Source organism: Rattus rattus, chromosome X, assembly GCF_011064425.1.
Source record: "Rattus rattus isolate New Zealand chromosome X, Rrattus_CSIRO_v1, whole genome shotgun sequence".
Lineage (NCBI taxonomy): Eukaryota > Metazoa > Chordata > Mammalia > Rodentia > Muridae > Rattus > Rattus rattus.
Window position 1 is genome coordinate 74,057,848 of NC_046172.1, and position 20,443 is coordinate 74,078,290.

Here is a 20,443-nt window from a genome sequence, read left to right on the forward strand (position 1 = left end):
TATTATATGACATCTAAAATAAACTATGAATCCTTTTCTCCCTGGTTCTCCCTTTTTCATGGCATTATATTCTTTGTTTATCATATGATGTGTTGTTAGGGAATTTATACCATATAGAGTATTCATGTTTTGATATAAGTCCTACTAGCTTCCCATATCAACTGCAAAACATGTCTATTAGCAATATATCTATATTTCTTTATGGTAAAATAATCCAATTATTTTTAATTACTCTTCATAATTATTGGCATAGTTTATATTCATTATTTTTATCATTGCTGTGAAAGCAAAAGTGACATTTGACTTAAGGAAATAATTTATATTTCCACGTTATACAGTCTACTATGACAGAAAATGTATAGCAACAGAAGCAGGAGGGGTTTATTAATGTGCAAAAGAGTCACAAAGAGAACAATGAATCATTATATTCAGTTCATTTTCTCCTTTTTATTATTTGCAGAAATATAGTTCATGAATGGTGCTTATCAAAGGTAAGAAATATCCTATCATCTTTTTAAGATAATATATGAATCCATCAACAATATGTGTAGATACTTGTCTCCAGTGCTGATTTATATCCTGTCAAGTTGACAAGTCATATTATCTGTCATTAGTATCAGGTCTTATTCTTAAACATTTTATGTGTTATTCTAAGACCAGTGCACATTTATCGAATCGATATCCAAAGCATGAGAAGGATGCTCAAGAGTTGCATTAAACATAATCATATGGTTTAAAATTGGATAGACTGAATTTACTAATGTTTGCTCTTATAAAAATGGAAGAAAATTCAAAATATGTGCATCTCTAAAGAAAAGCAGAGGGCATCTAAAATCATTAGTGTGTCTTTTCGCTAAATAAGAGAATGTTAGTTGTGATTTTGATTTATATGTTTCAAATTACAGAAAAAAAATACAATGTGAATGCATTAACTGAAAATTCTACAAATAAATAATAACTTTTATATTTTGTGTGATGTTAATTAGATTTATGAAATCTTGTACTGCCCCGGTACATACATTTGACATGAGAATCATCTCTTTCAACAATACATATATTCTGTATAACATTGGTATCAGTATTGCAATACATAGCTTTAAATAAATATTGTGTGTAGTGATAACCTCAAAGCAATGTGTTATGGTATTATCAATTTTATTTATGTATTTATCTTACTATTAAATTTTAATGTTGTGATTGTCAATTTCTTATTTGACTTCTCTATATACAATATGATAAGCTTATGTATATGCCTACGCTTATGGAGAAATACTACATATATAAATAACTAGTAATGATGGAATGGTATGAATCAATCTTATAAAGTATAGCACTGGATAAGTACATCTTTAAATAACAGATATAGCTACAAAGTGAAATGTCATTTGTTAAATAGCACTGTTGCTTGACTTGAAGAGATATAGTGTTTAGATATTTCATTTAGAAATTTTATTTTTGAAGGAGATATATAAATAACTTGTAGAAAATTTCAGAATAAGAAAAATGTGGACAGTTGAGTCCTGGAGCAGTCGTGAAACCCTGGCCTCTTAGAGTTGGTGCAAGCTGAATCCCAGAAAGTAGCCTGAAGTTTTTCCAGGAGAAGTGTATGCCAGACTGCAAGAATTCAAAAGAGACTTGAGAACATGATTGTGGCTGTGAGATGATGTTGGAAGAAGTGAACTCCAGAGACAAATTAACTATAGGTCAAACAATCTATTGAGTAGAGCATTAGAAACCTGGAAAATGCTTGTTCTTCTGCACTTAGTGGTGGCAATGTCACAAGTCCCAACAGCTTACTCTTTTTTTTTTCTTTTTTCTTTTTTTTCAGAGCTGAGGACTGAACCCAGGGCCTTGTGCTTGCTAGGCAAGCAATCTACCACTGAGCTAAGTCCCCAACCCCCCAACAGCTTACTCTTTTAATGCCCCCACCTACTTTATAAATTTTTCATCTTTGGATGCTGAAGAAGCTACTGAAAATATAGACCCATAGTTCGATAAGAAGGCCAAATTAGAGAACAAGTTTCTTTGACAGAGTGGAATACGAGAAACTTTTCAGAGGAAGACTTCCATGAGAAGGGCCAAATTTCAACACACCATGGAAGACAGTTGACAATACTAACTACAAAGAAACAGAAATAAAAAAACCTTCAGAAACAATCTATCCCATCAAATGTTTGTTCTTCCCTGAATGCTCAGAGAGCTGTATCAGGAAATACTCCCACTTAGCCTCAGAGAAGATCTGTTAGACTCTCTGCTCAGAAGGATTTGGAGCTAAAAGTAAAAACAAACAAACAAACAAATGAAAACAAAAAACATGTTGCCTCTGTTGAAACTGAATGCCAAGAGATGCACTGCTGGTTGTCCCCCCAGTAAAAGAATGAAAGGTTCTCATAGAAAGAAACCAGAGGAAGAAGAGGAAAGCAGTGTTCCACCTTCTTCAGAAAGGATGAAAGAGAAATCTTGGAGAAAGCCAAGGGCAAACACACTGTCCCTGGTGTGCCAACTGCAAAGGAACAGGTTCTAAATAGTACTGAAGAGCAGCAGTTAGAGAAAGTGCTGAGAAAGCAGGAAAAAAGTGGTGGAGATGCAGAAGAAGAACAAAGAGTTCAAGAAGCTCGCTCTGCGGCAGGAGCCCTGCCTGAAACACCGCTGGAACCTGAAGGAAACAGACCAGATAAACAGTTCTCTGCACCCAAATCCCGTGGGAGGGAGAGCTAAACCTTCAGAGAGGCAGGAACGCCTGCGAAACCAGAAGAGACTGCTCTCTGCACACATTGCTGATTCCAGAGGAAAACACGGAGGCCATCTGGAACCCTGGTGCACGGAGGCTCGCAGAAGGGGCGGCGCAGATCTTCCCAGTTGCTGCCACCTCAGAGAACCCGTGGGCAGCACCCCGCGAGCGAACTTGAGCCTCGGGACCACAGGTAAGACCAACTTTTCTGCTGCAAGTGACCTGCCTGGTGAACTCAAGACACAGGCCCACAGGCACAGCTGAAGACCTGTAGAGGGGCAAAACTACACACACGAAAGCAGAACACTCTGTCCCCATAACTGGCTGAAAGAAAACAGTAAAACAGGTCTACAGCACTCCTGACACACAGGCTTATAGGACAGTCTAGCCACTGTCAGAATTAGCAGAACAAAGTAACACTAGAGATAATCTGATGGCGAGAGGCAAGCGCAGGAACACAAGCAACAGAAACCAAGACTACATGGCATCATCGGAGCCCAATTCTCCCACCAAAACAAACATGGAATATCCAAACACACCAGAAAAGCAAGATCTAGTTTCAAAATCATACTTGATCATGATGCTGGAGGACTTCAAGAAAGACGTGAAGAACTCCCTTAGAGAACAAGTAGAAGCCTACAGAGAGGAATCGCAAAAATCCCTGAAAGAATTCCAGGAAAACACAATCAAACAGTTGAAGGAATTAAAAATGGAAATAGAAGCAATCAAGAAAGAACACATGGAAATAACCCTGGATATAGAAAACCAAAAGAAGAGACAAGGAGCTGTAGATACAAGCTTCACCAACAGAATACAAGAGATGGAAGAGAGAATCGCAGGAGCAGAAGATTCCATAGAAATCATTGACTCAACTGTCAAAGATAATGTAAAGCGGAAAAAGCTACTGGTCCAAAACATACAGGAAATCCAGGACTCAATGAGAAGATCAAACCTAAGGATAATAGGTATAGAAGAGAGTGAAGACTCCCAGCTCAAAGGACCAGTAAATATCTTCAACAAAATCATAGAAGAAAACTTCCTAACCTAAAAAGAGATGCCATAGGCATACAAGAAGCCACAGAACTCCAAATAGATTGGACCAGAAAAAAAAAACCTCCCGACACATAATAGTCAAAACACCAAATGCACAAAATAAAGAAAGAATATTAAAAGCAGTAAGGGAAAAAGGTCAAGTAACATATAAAGGCAGACCTATCAGAATCACACCAGACTTTTCGCCAGAAACTATGAAGGCCAGAAGATCCTGGACAGATGTCATACAGACCCTAAGAGAACACAAATGCCAGCCCAGGCTACTGCATCCTGCAAAACTCTCAATTAACATAGATGGAGAAAACAAGATATTCCATGACAAAACCAAATTTACACAATATCTTTCTACAAATCCAGCACTACAAAGGATAATAAATGGTAAAGCCCAACATAAGGAGGCAAGCTATACCCAAGAAGAGGCAAGAAACTAATCGTCTTGGCAACAAAACAAAGAGGAGAAAAGCACACAAACACAACCTCACATCCAAATATGAATATAACAGGAAGCAATAATCACTATTCCTTAATATCTCTCAACATCAATGGCCTCAACTCCCCAATAAAAAAGACATAGATTAACAAACTGGATGGCCAACGAGGACCCTGCATTCTGCTGCCTACAGGAAACACACCTCAGAGACAAAGACAGACACTACCTCAGAGTGAAAGGCTGGGAAACAACTTTCCAAGCAAATGGTCGGAAGAAGCAAGCTGGAGTAACCATTCTAATATCAAATAAAATAAATTTCCAACTAAAAGTCATCAAAAAAGATAAGGAAGGACACTTTATATTCATCAAAGGAAAAATCCACCAAGATGAACTCTCAATCCTAAATATCTATGCCCCAAATACAAGGGCACCTACATACGTAAAAGAAACCTTACTAAAGCTCAAAACACACATTGAACCTCACACAATAATAGTAGGAGATTTCAACACCCCACTCTCATCAATGGACAGATCATGGAAACAGAAATTAAACAGAGACGTAGACAGACTAAGAGAAGTCATGAGCCAAATGGACTTAACGGATATTTATAGAACATTCTACCCTAATGCAAAAGGATATACCTTCTTCTCAGCTCCTCATGGTACTTTCTCCAAAATTGACCATATAATTGGTCAAAAAACGGGCCTCAACAGGTACAGAAAGATAGAAATAATCCCATGCGTGCTATCTGACCACCACGGCCTAAAGCTGGTCTTCAATAACAATAAGGGAAGAATGCCCACGTATACGTGGAAATTGAACAATGCTCTACTCAATGATAACCTGGTCAAGGAAGAAATAAAGAAAGAAATTAAAAACTTTTTAGAATTTAATGAAAATGAATGTACAACATACCCAAACTTATGGGACACAATGAAAGTGTGTGCTAAGAGGAAAACTCATAGCTGAGTGCCTGCAGAAAGAAACAGGAAAGAGCATATGTCAGCAGCTTGACAGCACACCTAAAAGCTCTAGAACAAAAAGAAGCAAATACACCCAGGAGGAGTAGAAGGCAGGAAATAATCAAACTCAGAGCTGAAATCAACCAAGTAGAAACAAAAAAGGACCATAGAAAGAATCAACAGAACCAAAAGTTGGTTCTTTGAGAAAATCAACAAGATAGATAAACCCTTGGCCAGACTAACGAGAGGACACAGAGAGTGTGTCCAAATTAACAAAATCAGAAATGAAAAGGGAGACATAACTACAGATCCAGAGGAAATTCAAAAAATCATCAGATCTTACTATAAAAGCCTATATTCAACAAAACTTGAAAATCTACAGGAAATGGACAATTTCTAGACAGATACCAGGTAAACTTAAATCAGGAACAGATAAACCAGTTAAACAACCCCATAACCCTAAGGAAATAGAAGCAGTCATTAAAGGTCTCCCAACCAAAAAGAGCCCAGGTCCAGACGGGTTTAGTGCAAATTCTATCAGACCTTCATAGAAGACCTCATACCAATATTATCCAAATTATTCCACAAAATTGAAACAGATGGAGCACTACCTAATTCCTTCTATGAAGCCACAATTACTCTTATACCTAAACCACAATAAAGACCCAACAAAGAAAGAGAACTTCAGACCAATTTCCCTTATGAACATTACGCATAAAAATACTCAACAAAATTCTGGCAAACCGAATCCAAGAGCACATCAAAACAATCATCCACCATGATCAAGTAGGCTTCATCCCAGGCATGCAGGGATGGTTTAATATACAAAAAACCATCAACGTGATCCATTATATAAACAAACTGAAAGAACAAAAACCACATGATCATTTCATTAGATGCTGAGAAAGCATTTGACAAAATTCAACACCCTTCATGATAAAAGTCCTGGAAAGAATAGGAATCAAGGTCCATACCTAAACATAGTAAAAGCCATATACAAAAACCAGTGGCTAACATTAAACTAAATGGAGAGAAACTTGAAGCAATCCCACTAAAAATCAGGGACTAGACAAGGCTGCCCACTCTCCCTACTTTTATTCAATATAGTTCTTGAAGTTCTAGCCAGAGCAATCAGACAACAAAAGGAGGTCAAGGGATACAGATCGGAAAAAGAAGAAGTCAAAAAATATCACTATTTGCAGATGATATGATAGTATTATATTTAAGTGATCCCAAAAGTTCCACCAGAGAACTACTAAAGCTGATAAACAACTTCAGCAAAGTGGCTGGGTATAAAATTAACTCAAATAAATCAGTAGCCTTCTTTCTACACAAAAGAGAAACAAGCAAGAGAAAGAAATTAGAAACGACACCCTTCATAATAGACCCAAATAGTATAAAATACCTCAGTGTGACTTTAAAACAAGTAAAAGATTTATTAACAAGAACTTCAAGACACTGAAGAAAGAAATTGAAGAAGACCTCAGAAGATGGAAAGATCTCCCATGCTCATGGATTGGCAGGATTAATATAGTAAAAATCGCCATTTTACCAAAAGCGATCTACAGATTCAATGCAATCCCCATCAAAATACCAATCCAATTCTTCAAAGAGTTAGACAGAACAATTTGCAAATTCATCTGGAATAACAAAACCCAGGATAGCTAAAAACTATCCTCAACAATAAAAGGACTTGGGGGAATCACTATCCCTGAACTCAAGTAGTATTACAGAACAATAGTGATAAAACTGCATGGTATTGGTACAGAGACAGACAGATAGACCAATGGAACAGAATTGAAGAAGAAAAAATGAACCCACACCTATGGTCACTTGATTTTTGACAAAGGAGCAAAACCATCAATGGAAAAAAAGATAGCATTTTCAGCAAATGGTGCTGGTTCAACTGGAGGTCAACATGTAGAAGAATGCAGATCGATCCATGCTTATCACCTGTACAAAGCTTAAGTCCAAGTGGATCAAGGACCTCCACATCAAACCAGACACACTCAAACTAATAGAAGAAAAACTAGGGAAGCATCTGGAAACATGGGCACTGGAAAAATTTCCTGAACAAAAAACACCAGTGGCTTATGCTCTAAGATCAAGAATCGACAAATGGGATCTCATAAAACCAAAGCTTCTGTAAGGCAAAGGGCACGTGGTTTAGGACAAAACGGCAACCAACAGATTGGGAAAAGATCTTTTTACCAATCCTACAACAGATAGAGGCCTTATATCCAAAATATACAAAGAACTCAAGAAGTTAGACAGAGGGAGACAAATAACCCTATTAAAAATGGGGTTCAGAGCTAAACAAAGAATTCACAGCTGAGGAATGCCGAATGGCTTGAGAAACACCTAAAGAAATGTTCAACATCTTTTAGTCATCAGGGAAATGCAAATCAAAAACAACCCTGAGATTTCACCTCACACCAGTGAGAATGGCTAAGATCAAAACTCAGGTGACAGCAATGCTGGAGGATGCAGAGAAAGAGGAACACTCCTCCATTGTTGGTGGGATTGCAGACTGGTACAACCATTCTGGAAATCAGTCTGGAGGTTCCTCAGAAAATTGGACATTAAACTGCCTGAGGATCCAGCTATACCTCTCTTTGGGCATATACCCAAAGATGCCCCAACATATAAAAAAGACACGTTCCACTATGTTCATAGCAGCCTTTATTTATAATAGCCAGAAGCTGGAAAGAACCCAGATGCCCTTCAAAAGAGGCATGGACACAGAAAATGTGGTACATCTACACAATGGAATATTACTCAGCTATCAAAAACAATGACTTTAAGAAATTTGTAGGTAAAATGGTTGGAACTGAAAATATCATCCTGAGTGAGCTAACCCAATCACAGAAAGACATACATGGTATGCACTCATTGATAAGTGGCTATTAGCCCAAATGCCTGAATTACCCTAGATGCCTAGAACAAATGAAACCTCAAAGACGGATGCTCAAAATGTGAATGCTTTCCTTCTTTAAAAGGGGAACAAGAATACCCTTGGCAGGAAGAGAGAGCCAAAAGATTAAACAGACTGAAGGAACACCCATTCAGAGCCCGCCCCACATGTGGCCCAAATATATATAGCCACCCAATTAGACAAGATGGATGAAGCAAAGAAGTGCAGAAGTGTAGATCGCTCCTGAGAGACACAGCCAGAATACAGCAAATACAGAGGCGAATGTCAGCAGCAAACCACTGAACTGAGAATAGGACCCCGTTGAAGGAATCAGAAAGAACTGGAAGAGCTTGAAGGGCCTGAGACCCCTATATGTACAACAATGCCAAGCAACCAGAGCTTTAGGACTAAGCCACCCAAAAAGACTATACATGGACTGACCCTGGACTCTGACCTCATGGAGGGTGGAATAAGAATATCCTAGTAAGAGCACCAGTGGAAGGGAAGCCCTGGGTCCCTTTAATACTGGAACCCCAGTGAACTAGACTTTGGGGGGAGGCGGCAATGGGGGAGGGTGGGGAGGAACATCCATAAGGGAAGGGGAGGGGAGGGATGTTGCCTGAAACCTGGAAAGGAATAACACTAAAAATATAAGAAATACTCAAGTTAACAAAAAAAAAAAAAAAAAAAAAAAAAAGAATTCGCTCTGGCAGGGCAGGGCAACCTATGAAAGAAATCCATGAGCCAGGTTACAATCAGTTGACTTCCCTTCCTCACAAATCAGCAAATAAAACAACATCCCAAGAACCAGGAAGAGTATAAGGAAGTGAACTTCATATCTGAACTTTGAAAGCATCCTTCCACTCTTGCCCAAGGGACCAGAGGATGTACTATCATTGTAAAACCTTTAATCTGTCAAAGGAAAGAAATGGACATTTGATGGAAGCAGCTTCTACATATGTGCGATTGCACAGCAGGTTGAAGTCTCCATTAAATTAATCCCAATAGATACCATCTGAGGAACAAGAAGTACAAGAGCTTGTTGCACCCTCAATGTGAGCAAGATTGCAAGAGATGACCAGACCCTCATGCAGACTAAAATATCGTTTCTAGGGGTTTGACCTGAAAAGGCAGCTGAGCAGGAGGTGAGGAGCTTGGGAAACTGCAATACAAATTCAAAGTACTGGATCTTGATCCCAGAATTTTTTTTATCTTGACCAAGAGATCACCTGTTAAGCCTCCTATCAGCCTGCTGGTTTTGATTTGGAAATTGAGAAACCAATTCACGAGCAAGAGTCAAAGAAATAAACAGAAGATGAACAACTTGAATTTCATCCCACACTTTGCCCTACTAAGGTCTTGGAAGATGTCGGGGGTGTTCCCGAAAAGAAGGTAATTCCACCATTGTCCCTAAGTCGCCTGTTTTTTTGCATTGAAGAACAAGATCCAAGTGCCTGTCAGAGAAGATAAGGAAAAGGGGAAAACAGTAGTGATAAGAGCACAACCTGTGCCACATTATCATTTGCTTTGTAAGCCCCACATCCCAGAGGCAGGAAATGTGAAGATGTGCCCTTTCTCCTTTGACACCCAGGACAAAGAATGCCAGTTGCCGAAGGAGAAAGAAAATAAAGGAAATGAAGAGATGGGAGGTGACCAAATTCAAGCCACTTCCTGTGCCCCTTTTTGACACCATTTACCCGCCAGAGAGAAAGGTTAGGAATGTGACTCAAGTTGAGCCTTTCTCCTGGGGACAGAAAAAGAGAGGTGTCTACAAAGGCTGATATATTAGCACCAGCTGGAGGAAGAGAGAAACAGCAGAAGGAAGCAGCTTTGCTTCAAGGCTCTTCAAACATCTTCATCTTCAAGAGCCCTTTGTTCCTAAAAAGAGGAAAATATTATTGTTGAGAACCCTCCTGGTTTCTCTAGTTCAGGAACCTTTTCAGCTGTCCATCAAGGAGAGAGCCAAAGAGTGGTAGAAGCTGGAGAAGAAAATGGCTGAAATGGAGGCCTGGAAACTGCAGCAAGAAGAGGAACAGCAGAAGCAGGAGCTAGCCAGGGTCTAGAAAGAACTGGTGCACAAGGCAAATCGAATACACGAGTACTCAGCAGTGGAGGTGAAATCCAGTGAGCTGCATCTGATTGTGCTGACAGTGCCAGTGTCTCCTAAGTTCTCTATTTGGTTCCAATAGAAGCAGCATCTACAACACAAGCATGGAGAAGACATTTTAAGACTCACCCACTGAGCATGGAAACGTACCTGACAAGTATGGATGCCAAGGACTTTGAAGATCACATTACACAGAATCTTTGAAACTAATAAGACACTACTCATTTAAACTTTAATCAGACTTCTTATAGTTATTTATTTCAGACATTAGTTGGCCCTTTCCATTTGGTCTTAACTCTGGCCAAAATTCAAGTATTCATTTTGGCATAGTCTACTTTTCACCTAATCTCCCCCTACTCCTCCTTTATATATGTATCTTAAGCATAAAATAAAGGCAGTCAAGTCCTGGGGAAATAAAAAGAAAAATATGGAGGTATGACTTCATATGTTTATGAATTGGCAAGTTGTTAAGAGATTGGTATATAATCTTCTTGTTTTAAGTGTAGTGTTTCAGTATGCAGGCAATTTTACCATTGAAATTAGTCAGTTCACATGCATTTTAAATGACTCAAAACTGGAATGTAGTAGAAGTAATGTAAAATGGCCCATAGACTAAACATAGAGTACTAATGTGTCATAATATTCTTTTTTCAAATATTACAAAAGGAGCGACCATGTGACCTCTGAAATTTGAAAGAAATAGTCTTGTAAATTTTCATGCTACAACTTTGAAGTTCTTGATTTGTTGTTTTATGTGATAAATATGAAATATAAAGCTTACTCCAACTCAGGTTATAAATAGCACAGTTAATTTATCAATATCAGTATTATTTTATGTGACTGTGGACATTTGACAGGAATATGAACATCTCTAGATTTCTTCTGGCATTTCCAATTATTTATACATGTATAAACTTATGGTATCTGGATGATATTATATATAAGAGGAAATATGTCATAATTGTTATATAGATTTTTATTTTGACTGCATAATTTAATTCTTATTTCAAACACATTAAATGACTGATGACCTACCTTACTCCACTTTTTTTCTCACAGCACTTAAAATTTATTTAGGATATCAATATACCAAGATAAAGACATCTAATTTCTCATACTGCTTTTTAAATTTTTATCTTCTTTTTGATATTTTCTTTATTTACATTTCAAATGTTATTACTTTTCCTGGTTTCCCCTCCAAAAACTACCTATCAAATCCCCCTCCCCTGCTTCTATGAGGGATATTGCCTACCAACCACTCCCTTCTTCCTCTTCCCCCACTCTAGGATTTCCCACACTTTAGCATCAAGCCTTCATAGGACCAATGCCTTGCCTCTATTTGACCAACAAGGCCATCTCCTATTACATGGAGACTAGAGCCATGTATGCTCTTTTGTTGGTGGTATAGTCCCTGGGAGCTCAGGGATGTCTGATTGATTGATATTGTTGTCCTTCCTATGGGGTTGCAAACACCCTCAGCTCCATTAATCCTTTCTATAGCTCCTCCATTGGAGACCCAGTTCTCAGTCCAATGGTTGGCTATGAGCATCCCCCTCTGCATTTGTCAGCATCTGGCAGAGCCTCTCAGGAGACAGATATATCAGGCTCCTGTCATGATTCAACTCTTGGCATCTTCAATACTGTCTGGGTTTGGTGACTCTATATGTGATGTATCCTAAGGTGAGGGAGTCTCAGGATGGCTTTAGTTTCAGTCTCTGCTCCAGACTTTTTCTCTCTATTTTCTCCTATGAATATTTTGTTCCCCCTTCTAAGAAGTAATGAAGCATCCACAATTTGGTCTTCTTTCTTCTTGGGTTTGATTTGGTCTGTAAATTTTGTGTTGATTATTCTTATCTTTTGAATTAATATCCAGTTAATCATGAGTATTTGCCATGTGTGTGTGTGTGTTTTTTTGTTATTGGGTTATCTCACTCAGGATGATATTTTCTAGTTCATTCCATGTGCCTATGAATTTTATAAAGTTGTTGTTTTTGATAGCTGAGTAGTACTCCATTGTGTAGATACCCCACATTTTCTGTATCTATTTCTCTGTTGAGAGACATCTGGGTTCTTTACATCTTCTAGCTTTTATAAATTAGGATGCTATGAACATAGTGGAGCATGTGTCCTTGTTATATGTTGGAGCACTTTTTGGGTATATGCCCAGGAGTGGTATAGTTGGATCCATAGTTAGTACTATGTCCAATTTTCTGAGTAACCACCAGACTGAGTTCCAGAGTGGTTGTACAAGCTTACATTTTCACCAGCTTTGGAGGAGTGTGCCTCTTTCTCCACATCCTCTCCAGCATCTACTATCACCTGAGTTTTTTACCTTAGCCATTCTGACTGATGTCAGGTAGAATCTCAGAGTTGTTTTTATTTGCATTTCCCTGATTAATAAAGATGGTAAACATTTTTTTAGGTGCTATAGAGTTATTTGATATTACTCAGTTGAGATTCCTTTTTTTTTAAGCTCTGCAACTCCCTTTATAATAGGGTTATTTGATTCTCTGGAATCTAACTTTTTGAGTTCTTTGTATATTTTTGATATTAACCTTCTCTGGAATGTGGGATTAGTAAACATCTCTTCCCAATCAGTTTGTTGCCATTTTTGTCCTATTGATATTGAGTGTCCTTTGCCTTAAAGAAGATTTGCAATTTTAGGAGGTTGCCTTTGGCAATATGTGATCTTAGAGCATATGCCATCAGTGTTCTGCTCAGGAAATTTTCCCCTCTGACCATGTGTTCAAGGCTTTTCCCCACTTTCTCTTCTATTCGTTTCAGTGTATTTGGTTTTATGTGGATGTCCCTGATCCACTTGGACTTGAGTTTTATACAAGCTGATAAAAATGTATTGATTTGCATTCTACATGCTGACCACTAGTTCAGTCAGCAGCATTTGTTGAAAATATGGTCTTTTTTTCACTAGATGATTTTAGGTCCTTTGTCAATGATCAAGTGACCATAGGTGTTCATGTTCATTTCTGGTTCTTCAATTCTATTCTATTAATCTACCTGCCGGTCTCTGTACCAATACAATAGAGGTATTTTCATGATTTCTCTGTAATATAGCTTCAGGTCAGGGATGGTGATTCAACCAGATGCTCTTTTATTGGTGAGAATAGTTTTCGCTAACATGTTCTTTTTTTATTCCAAATGAATTTGCAAATTGCTCTTTCTAACTCTATGAAGAATTGAGCTGTAATTTTGATGGTAATCAAATTGAATTTATAAATTGCTTTCAGCAGGATAGGTGTTTTTATTACAGTAATCCTGTCAATCCATGAGCATGCAAGTTCTTTCCATCTTCTGAGATCTTCTTCAATTTTATCTTCAGAGATTTGAAGTTCTTGTCATACAGATCTTATACTTGCTTGGTTTGTCACACCACGGTATTTTATATAGTTTGTGACTATTGTGAAAAGTGTCATTTTCCTAATTTCTTTCTTAGCCTGTTTATCCCTTGAGTGGAGGAAAGCCACTGATTTGTTTGAAATAATTTTATACTCAGTCACATTGCTGAACATATTTATCAGGTTTAGTAGTTCTCTGGTAGAATTTTTGGGGTGACTTAAGTCAAAATCTTGATATTTTGACTTTTTTCTTTCCATTTTGTTTTTGTTTGACTTCTATTTGTTGCCTGATCACTCTGGCTAGGACTTTAAGTACTATACTGAATAGGTAGGGAGAAAGAGGGCAGCTTTGTCTAGTTCCTGATTTTAGTGGGATTACTTCAAGTTTCTCTCCATTTAGTTTGATATTGGAAACTGGTTTGCTTTATATTACCTTTACCTTGTTTAGGTATGTGTCTTGAGTTCTTGACTGGGTTTAGGTATGGGCCTTGAATTCATTTCATATTTCTTTCTAGCTACAGTAAGTGTATGACATGATTCTAGCCAATGAGATACCTATGTAGGAAGAAATCACTTTCCTACCTATGTGATAAGAAAATCCATTGTTAATGAATGGCAATGCCCTAGTAAGAATCTCTTTATCTCTTCACCTTTTGTCTTTTTGCCATTATAACTGGTTTGGAAACAAGTAGGTCTTCTAAGACTACTGGATACTCTTGTGCTTGAAAGTTTCCATATTGTAAGATCACCTGAATTGAAAGTTGTAAAGACCCTGACTTCCTGTTGGTATTAATTTGATTCACATATAACCCTGAACTTACTTCCACTGAGCGTGTTTTCATGTCATAAAAATAAATCCTTCCCTGTTTAGAAAAAAAAATCCTTTAAGTTTCTTATAACTTGTAACTAAGCACACATGAGATTGTCACAAGAAATGTGAACTTTTCTAGATCAAGGCTGCGTTAATGTAAATATGGTTTAGGAACTATCAAGTTAAAGTAGTCCTTTCAAGGGTTGTGTGCTATAAAGTTCTCAGGATCCATATTAAGATTGCAGAATGACAGAGATATGTTTAATGTAACTGTGGTTTCAAATGACGGGAACTCATTCAATGGTAGTTTATGATATATGAGACAAACACTGAAGTTTTGCATATTTAAACATTGAATATATTGTATTTGATGTATATGTGAGAAGTAGACACTACACAATTTGCAAGGAGACAGTATATAAGAAAGAGCAAATTCCTGGTGGTTCATTTAAATTTGAATACTGATTATTAGGTAAGAATGCTACAAAATACACCATACCAGAAAATGGAGAAATGGAGTTGAAGGTTGCAGTATCAAATAACTAATGTAACTAAAAAAGTGTTATAAATACTTTGAAGAACTTTTGAACATTATATATACAAATGCTCATACAGGTTAATAGAAATTACATGGAGAATTCCATATTCATTTTAAAGGATTGGTAAAAGATAAGATTTGTCAAGTTCTTGAGTCATCAAAGCAAAGAATGTTTTGTGAAACTCTGTTGTTCTTAATGAGAGAAAAGATAGCAAGAGTGGGAATATATACTAACATTTTTAAGGGACATGGTAACTTAACCTAATAAACCTAAAAGGGGGAATTCATTATTTTCACATTAAAATACTTATTATGGACAAGTTTTAGTTTAAGAAATGTTAATATTTGTAATGATCCTGCTGTATCAGTTGTGTATGAGCAAGGTTCTTTTGTGGTAGTAAACACCATCCATTGGGGGATTGATTTATAATACAGATTTTACAGAGAGCTTAACTAAAATAAGTTATGTCTTCATTGTATTTCCTTCTGATGTTTTCTAGAGTGTAGATCCGTGAATACACACAGTAATACTGAATTTCTGTATCCAATAAATCTTCTACAAGTAATTGAATTAAAATGTTATCTGAATGAAATATATTGAATAAACACTGGTGAACATGATCTACAGAGACCTTTTAAAGAAAGGTTTTTATATTTTTAATTCAAGAATATTTTTGCAATATTTGTCTGATACAAAGTTTGGAGCAACTTTTAAGAAATTTAAACTTCAATAATAAAGTGAATTTTTTGGTCAGTTTTGAAACCCTATTACGAAAAACATGTTAATATTCTTAAGGGAATGATATATCTTAAATTCTCTAAGAAGAGTTCCACAAAAGTAGTGTTCCAAATAACAAAATTACTAAAGTATAATATTCTGTGTAAGTGTGATTTCAAATGAAAATTGTTCACATTATGAGTTAACAGAAGTCTATAATTTGTAGTGATTTCACTTATTGTGTAGGTCTTTTTAAAATTACAATGGAGTCCTTAATGAGGATCAAAGATACATAAATTTACTTAAAACAACTGTAAAAAGATTCTTTTCACCGAAAAGGTTGATGACTACCACAATTTGAACCAATAACATCTTTCTTCAGGTTATTTTTTGAGAGAGGAAATATATTTTATAATAAAATAACTCATAGCAATAGGTTCATTCATTGAAAATATTTTGAGATAAAAATAAAATAAGATATACCCCAAAATTTTCCATTAGAAGACTATCTTAAGTACTCTGACTTTTGTTTCTAAATCAGTCAAAGGAAACATTCAGATTCTTTTAATTTGTTTGCACCATTTTCATCATTTTAGAGTTTTGATAAATAATGAAGTATAATTGCAAGAAATAATGCATTTAATTTACAGTAATGCAAATGACATAAATTTATGGAAACTGCCATATGCTAAACTATGTATTTTCAAGATGAGAGAATCCAGATGTGATATTAATTTCCTATTGATCAGTAAAAAAAAATAGTGACCTGAAATTCAAAGATCATGTCTTTAGTTAGTTATGTGTATGTGGTAGAATACTATCTTGGTGGATAAGTCTGTGAGTTATAGGAAACCTTCTATGGAGTGAGGTTAGCAAAGAAAAGGAGAGCACAAGCAAGGGCAATGTTCTGAAAGGTTACACACTACTACTTCAAGGGAGATGGTTTTTAATTTAGTAGCAAGGAGTGACTTGAAAAGACTAGTGTCAATGAAAATTGTAAAGGTCCCCCTCAAGAGGTTGGTGTCTTTTATGTGAGCCATAGGAGATTTATGGGGAAGGACAGTAGTTTGGGAAATTGCCTGGTAGACCTTTGAAAGTGTGTAGAGTCTGCAGGATGTTAAGGATGTCTCTATGGTATCTATCGATCGATAAGGCACAGAGGGCCTGTCAAGACTTTTTGTTATCCTGCTGCGAGAAAAGAAAAACCTAAGGTCACTGTCATCAGTATATAGGAGTACATGCTGTAGATCTGACGTGCCTTGTTCCAGAAGAAGTGAGCAAAGTTATTATTAATAAAACCTTAAAAGCAGAAATCATAAGGTAAAAATTAGCAAAACTGACTGTGTCTTTATTCAACAGAAGGTGCCATGAGGTAAATAAGGATAGGAATGGCTAATTGGCTAAAAATATTTATAATGTTAGTCATTAACAAAATTAGTATAAAAATTATAAAAAAATCACAGAAATTCTTCAAGAGTAAAAGTCAAGGGCCAGCGCAATAGGATAGCTTGTAAAATGATTTGTAAGACAGATGACCTGCATTCAAACCCTTAATATTAGAGTAGAGGAAATATCAGGCTCTTCTGTCCTCCACACATGAACTATGATATATGCATAAACACAATCACACCCAATAATAATTTTTAAAAATATCAACACATAATATCATTTATGTAAATGAAAACTACATACATTTTAAAGTTTTAGTTTTCAAGGCAATGCCAATCATAAGTAAATTTTTGAAAATGCAATTGCAAAAATGATTATTACACATATATGAGCTAAACTGTTGGAGTTCAAAAGAAGATCAAATGTTATCACTTTTTAGGGGAAAAGTGTTAAAAGTAGAAATATAATGCACGGTAGGCATTCGTATGGATTTTATAAATAAGAGGAGATCCAAAACATAACAAGAAAAAAAATAGTTATGTACTCAACATAAAATTTTCACATCAGATTTAAAATAGTTTATATAGGACATGATATTTAAATACCCAATTGATGCATCCATAAGTAGGTATATCTAGAATGAAGTTGTGTTCATAATGTTATACATGAATAAATGCACACTGTTGAATTTGAACTCAAGGGCTTCTATAAAGACTAAATTTTATAGGGAAACAGTTAATACTCAAATGAAGTTTTCTTTTGAGATGGAGGGGGGAACTAGTCATTAGTATTAGTTATACTTATTTTTATTACTTGACACTTTAGGAGCTTATATTGCTTAAAAATAAAATTAGAATGATACAGAAATTTAGTAGAAATAATTTTTTCCATTATATATTGATATTGTTATATCTTGTGATATTTTGATCTATTATAATTAGTATTTCAAGTATAGGAAATAATGTTGAAAAGACCTTTAAGTAGAATTTACTGTTCAGAGGAACAGAGGTCCCCATTTTAAAATAAATGAGAGAGTGTCTCATATGCTCCAGGCAGTCAATGATGGTTACTTTTTCTGTCAACTTAACTATATCTGAAAGTAACAAAGAGTCCAAGTCCCTAAGTACACCTACGACTGATTTTTTATTAACTGGATCATTTAGTATGATGGTTCTCCTGAAATCCAGATCATGTGATGTGCAAATACAAACATTTAATCAGGATCATTTGATATAAGATGGCCTATCCTAAATCTGTGCCACAAATTCTAGGAGAGGTATATAGAGAACATAAGGAAGAGGGATGCTTTATTCATGCTTGTACTTGATGTTAATTTAGTTACATTAAAACCTACTTCTTTGGAATCCCTGGCATATATGGAAGAATAACTTAAACATCCAGGATCCTGGGCTGAAAAACTAGTAGATGCTTGGATTTTATTTTAGGATATAGTAATTGATGGAATAATTGGCACATAGCCTCTATGTCACTATAATAAAACTCTTATATTTGCATATTAATTTTATCTCTATGTTTTGCTAAATATGCTGACTAGTACATTGACTGTGAACTCACTACATAACCTAGAGTAAGCCTGAACTCTTGATTAATTTTATCTCTATGTTTTGCTAAATATGCTGACTAGTACATTGACTGTGAACTCACTACATAGCCTAGAGTAAGCCTGAACTCCTGATCCATCTCCTTATGCCCCCTGAGTGAGAAAATTGCAGTTGTGCTTAACACAGTGGACAGCTTTGAAGTTTTATTTTTAGTATGATTTATATAAATGCTGTGATAAGACTCTTCAAAGAATGTTCAAAGGAGCTAAAACTATATAATACAAAAAGTGAAGCTATCTTTAACACATATTGCTGGTCTAACTGGAAATGTGGAAGAATGCAAATGCATCCATATTTATCACTCTGTACAAAACTCAAGTACAAATGAATCAAAGACCTTAACCTAAAACTGGATATAATAAATCTTATAGAAGATAAATGGGGAGTAACCTTGAACAGATTGAAAAACGAGATGACTTTCTGAAAAGAACACTGATAGTGTAGGATCTAAGATCACTAATTAACAATGGGACCTCATGGAACTGAAAATCTTCTGATAGGCAAAGGAAACTAGTAATAAGACAAAATAGTATCCAACTCCACATCTAACAGATGGCTAATTTCTCAAATATATAAGGAACACAAAAACTACATACCCAAAAATTCTAATAAAAAATTAGGTAAACAGGTCACAGATCAATCTCAAGTGGCAGAAAAGTACTTAAAATGAAGGGCTGAAGGAGCTCAAAGGGTGTGTAACCCCATAGGAAGAACAACTATATCAACTGACCAGATACTCCACTGCTCCTAGGGAATAAACCACCAACTAAAGAGTACACAGATAGGGACCCATGGCTCCAGCTGGATGTGTAACAGAGGATGGATTTGAGTAGCATCACTGAGATGGGATGCCCTTGGTCCTGTAAAGGCTTGATGCCCCAGCTTGGGGAATGCTAGGAAGGTGGGGTGGAGGTGGGTGTGCAGGAAGAGGAGCACCTCATGGAGGCTGAGGGAGGGGGGATATGGGGGTTTCTAAGAGATGAAATCAGGAAGGGGGATAACATTTGAAATGTAAATAAAAATAATCAAAATAATTTTTTAAAAAATATTCAACATCCTTAATCATCTGGAAAATGCAGATCAAAATAACTCTGAGATTTCATCTTATACCTGTCAGAATGGCTATGTTAACAAACATAACTGGCATTTCATGCTGACAATGGAGAAAAGGGAACATTCCTCAATTTTAAGTGGGAGTGCAAACTAGTATAGCCACTTGGGAAATCAATATGATGATTCCTCAGAAAATTGGGAATTGACCTACCACAAGACTCAGACATCCCAGTTCTGGGCATATACCCAAAGGGTGATCTACCTCACTAAAAGGACACTTGCTAGGCTATGTTCATAGCACATTAATCATAACAGCCATAAAGTGGAAGCAGCCTAGATATCCATAAAAAGAATATAAGATAAAAGAAATGGAACATTACTCAGCTTCTTAAAAGTGGATTATTAAATTTGCAGGCAAATTCATGGAAGCAGAAAAGAATCATCCTGAGTTATGTAATTCAGACACAGAAAAACAAACATGGTATGAGCTCATTGATAAGTGGATATTAACTGTAAAGGACAATCATGCTACAATCAACAGACCCAGGGAATCTGAACAACAAGGTTGCCTCAAAGGTGGATGTATGAGTCTCACTGTAAAGGGAAAGTTAAATAGAAGGGGCAAGGCATATGGATGATATGCATGTGTAAAGATAGTCTCTTGAGCACTGTGTAAAAGCATTCACCTATAAATAAAAAGTTGATTGGCAATTGAGATGAGACAGGATAAACAACTACATGGTGGGACTTAGTGTAAAATT

At 36.3% G+C, this 20,443-nt stretch overlaps 1 pseudogene; it reads left to right on the forward strand.

Annotated features, from left to right (window-relative positions):
- The first annotated feature begins 475 nt into the window (after window positions 1-475).
- Window positions 476-10,280, forward strand: LOC116887995 (annotated as a pseudogene).
- The last annotated feature ends 10,163 nt before the right edge of the window (window positions 10,281-20,443 follow it).